Below are 4,458 nucleotides of genomic sequence, written 5' to 3' on the forward strand. Positions count from 1 at the left end.
GGTCCCATATTGGTTTTGACTTACTGTTCTGGCCTGGGCTGGGGACCAGTGTCAGAGGATCCACCTGGCCTTCCTGACCATGATAGTTTCTTGCCCCACAGACAGACCAATGCCCCAACGTGGGGGTTTTTGCTCCAACTGCTGAATGTATCAATCGTCAACTTGTGGACTAGAGAAGTGACCACTGCGTTGGCCCAGGGATCCAGTCGGCTTTCCATGACTGGATCTCTATCCCAACTCCTTTTATTACCAGGGTCTCCTAAGTCCCACTCTAGCCAAGCCTCATGGTGACACTTTGGGGCTCCAGTATCAATGTCACCTCGGACCCTGGGTCCAATAGTCCTAGAAATGTCTGGGTATTTCTCTTTCCCCAGTGCACTGTCACTTGAGAAATGGCAGTCATTCTCTGTAGGGAAGGCCGGTGGTATCATCATAGTATGTATATACTCATCACCTTGTTTCTTGACCCTTCCTCCTCAGGACTCCTCCACCTCTTGAGTCAGTGGGGCTGGTCTCAAAATTGGCTCAGGACCAGGAACTGAGCAAGAAATTGTAACTTTTTACTGGGACGACCACCCCCTTTCTCTTGCACCCTTGCCTTTGTCTGGCTGTAGCTGCCCCGAGGGAGCCAGGCTGTCTGAACCATCCTCTCAGCTCCCTGCCAGTCAAAGCACTCTTGACTGCCCCCCTGACCTTGCCGGTTGTTACAGGAAAGGTAGTCTCCTGAGGTCTCTTGATTGAGAGTTACTCTCTGCTCTCTATTACATCAGAATTCCATCACTCTCATGGATGGTAATGAGCTCGGGCCAGGACCACTTGCTGCCATCACCTGCATCGGCCTGCAGAGGGCAGCAACCGCTGAACTTTGGTGAATGGTGGGTCCACTGGGCCCTCTCATGGAACTTAATGGTTAGGCCATGTGACTGGCCTCACCTTTTCTATCCGTTCCAGCTCACCTGCATCATTCAGCCTTGTTGTTCCTTCCTCTACCCTCTGCTAGTCCAAGGCAGGCACTTCCACTTCTCAGTGCGGGCCACCACCTTCTTGGAGCTTTTGAGGGCCACTCTGGTGGTGAATCTATCTACTCCATCTCCTGGAGTCCCTGCCAGTGGGTTAAACCCCGTGGTATGAGAAAGTGCCCCTACTCAGCAAAACCTGATTATCCAGTCTTCTATTCCTGTCCTCTTGATCCAGCACCCTCAAAATCCAATCCTAGGGATATCCCCCTGCTCCTGCCAGTACAGACTGTCTATTTCTTGCAACTCCCTTGGTGTATAGTTTCTTTATGGAGAAAAGATCAGGGCTTCCACTGGGACGGGCACCTGTGGCTTTGGCAGGGAGCAGACTCTGCAGCATCTATCAGCACAGGGCACATGCTGGGTCTTGCTAGGGAAGGAAGGGCCACCCTGAAAGCCCTGAGACCTCAGGGGGCGGGGCCCTGGAACAAAGGAATCAAATGGTATATTAGAACACATCTATCTAGGGGCGCCTGGGTGGCTCAGTCGGTTGAGCGTCCGACTTTGGCTCGGGTCATGATCTCAAGGTTCGTGGGTTCGAGCCCCATGTCGGGCTCTGTGCTGACAGCTCAGAGCCTGGAGCCTGTTTCGGATTCTGTGTCTCCCTCTCTCTCTGACCCTCCCCTGTTCATGCTCTGTCTCTCTCTGTCTCAAAAATAAATAAACGTTAAAAAAATTAGTAAAAAAAAAGAAAGAACACATCTATCCAACACAGAAGACGGTAGCCACAGAGAAATGGAGGCACAAAAAGACATGAGAAATGTATAACACTCGTAGCAAAATAACATCTGCAAACCTACCCATATTATGAACGCATGAATCCCTTTAATCACAAGGTAGAGAGTGTCAATCCAGTAGAAGAAACGGATGGATTCAACTACCTGCTTTTGACAGGGGATATCCTTCCAATAATGGCATAAACCCGCTGAGAGTGAGAGCACAGTGGATGATAGTGTGCCATTGTGGCCATAATAACAAGAGACAAAGTTGACTTTTAAGACAGTGTTCCTAGAGACAAAAGTGGACATTTCGTAACGACAGAAGGATCCGCTGATGTGGGAGACATAACGATTTCAAACTTCTACGCACATAGGTACGGAGCCTCAAAATACCTACGACAGAACTTGACAAAGTTGATGGAAGAATTAGACCATGTAACGTTAATATCTGGAGGTTTTAATACTCTGTCTCATCCACTGATAGAAGGACTGGACAGAAAATTCACAAGGATACAGAAGACCTGAACAGCAGCCTCTGTTACCCTGAACAGCAGCCTCTGTTACCCTGAACTGACATCTATGAAACACTCTGTTCAACATTTGAATACACATTCTTTTCAAGTACACATAATCATTTTCAAAGATAGAACATACTGAGTGCCATGAAACTCATCTCGACAACTTGGAAGGGGTCTAGATTGTGCAAGGATTTAGCCCTCTGGTGGTATTATTATTATTATATTATAGGTGTGTGAGAGACCACGATACCACCTGAAAAACCCTTCAAGGAAAGTAATGTTCTTAGGAAACAGCCAGCTCTCAGGTGAGCAAGACAATTAGGGGGGAACATCTGGAGATGTTGAGGATATTGGGATTCTTTCTCATCACTCACCTGTCTTCACTCTCACCTGATGACTTTGCTTCCCATTTCCCTGAGAATATAGGGCAACCAGCAAAAACTTCCCTCCTTTCTCATAAGTGTTTTTCTCCAGTTGGCATCACTCATATCAATGTACAGTCCTGTCCTTTCTCCCTCCTTAAAAAACTCTCTTCTAATCCCACCTTCCATTCGAGTTACCCCACATCTCTCTGCTCAGCCTTATAGAAAAACTCTTTCTAAAAAGTTGTGTGTACTCACTGTATCAAATTCCTGTCCTCCCATTCACACTTCCTCTCTTTTTCACATTTCACAAAGTGTTATTGAATGCTTATCACGTGCGAGGCACCATTCCAAGCCCTGGAACACTACATACACTACAGTGAATGCGACTAAAGGAACATAGATTTCTGTCATAGACCTATCACCAGTATTTTCTAAATCTTCAAATGTCTTCATTCCTTTGTTCTTCAAGTGCACGTTCCCTAACCATGTTCCAGTCTTTATTGGTTACTCAGGGTGCTAGGGTGCTATATTGACCTAGAACATTCCCTTGCTAGGCCCCCAGTTGGGATCTGCTGCCTATTGGGACCCACTTTTTTTTTTTTTTAGTGTCCTATCAATAATTCTGATAGGACACATCAGATAGGCACATGATTTCTTTTGAGACTTTGCGTGAGCAAAGTTTGCTTTTATGTCAGACTTAACTGATACCTCGATGTGTAAATCTGAGGCTGAAATTTCCCACCAAGGATTTTTCAGGCATTGATCCACTGTTTTTTTTTTAACTTCCAATGTCAATTTGGAGAAGCCTGCCATTATTTTGAATGCTTTATTTGTCCCAAGCCTTTTCAGGGATAAATTTGTGTATTCTTCACCACCACAGGATATAAAATAGCTTCATTATACATAAAGTCTCCCTCATTATGCTCTTTGTATTCACACTGTCTCCCCCATCCCAGACCTTTGATAACCAGGGATGTGTTTCCCATTCATATATTTTTACCTTTCCAGAATTGTATACAAACATAATGATACAATATGTAATTGTTTGAGTCTGGCTTCTTTCCTTCAGCATCATGCATCTGTGATTCACCCAAATTGTGCATATATTGATTTTACTTTCCTTTATATTGGCTACGTAGTGTTCCAGTGCATGGATGAAGCAGAGGTTGTTTTTCCATTCATCTCTTTTTTAAAAAAAAATTTTTTTTTTCAACGTTTATTTATTTTTGGGACAGAGAGAGACAGAGCATGAACGGGGGAGGGGCAGAGAGAGAGGGAGACACAGAATGGGAAACAGGCTCCAGGCTCTGAGCCATCAGCCCAGAGCCCGACGCGGGGCTCGAACTCACGGACCGCGAGATCGTGACCTGGCTGAAGTCGGACGCTTAACCGACTGCGCCACCCAGGCGCCCCTCCATTCATCTCTTGAAGAACATCTTGATTTATTTAAGTTTGGGGTGATTATGTATAAGATTGCTATGTCCATTGTTGCCAATTTTTTTTTGGTAAATGTAAAATTTCACTTTCTAGGGAAAACATCCATGAGTGGGATTGCTGGGTGTTATGGTCACTCCATGTTTACCTTTATAACAAACTGGCAAACTGCTTCACTGAGTGGCTGTACCATTTTGCATTCCCTGCATCAATAGCTGAGCTTTTCATTAACTTCAACTCCTCACCAGCACTTGGTTTTGTCAGTATGTTTTAATCCAGCTATTCTGATAGGTATGCAGTGGCATCTCATTGTGGTTTTAATTAGCATTTTCCTAATGGCTAATAACATGTTTTCATGTGCTCATCTGCTATTCTTATATCCTCTTTTGAAGTGTCTGTCAAGTGT

The 4,458-nt window shown here is 45.0% G+C and overlaps 1 non-coding gene across 1 annotated transcript; it reads left to right on the forward strand.

The window, feature by feature from the left end:
* Positions 1-1,487: 1,487 nt before the first annotated feature.
* TRNAQ-UUG lies at positions 1,488-1,572 on the forward strand. Its single transcript has one exon. It is a non-coding gene; the product is annotated as a tRNA-Gln (tRNA).
* Positions 1,573-4,458: the final 2,886 nt, after the last annotated feature.

This window comes from Lynx canadensis, chromosome X, assembly GCF_007474595.2.
Source record: "Lynx canadensis isolate LIC74 chromosome X, mLynCan4.pri.v2, whole genome shotgun sequence".
NCBI classification, from domain to species: domain Eukaryota; kingdom Metazoa; phylum Chordata; class Mammalia; order Carnivora; family Felidae; genus Lynx; species Lynx canadensis.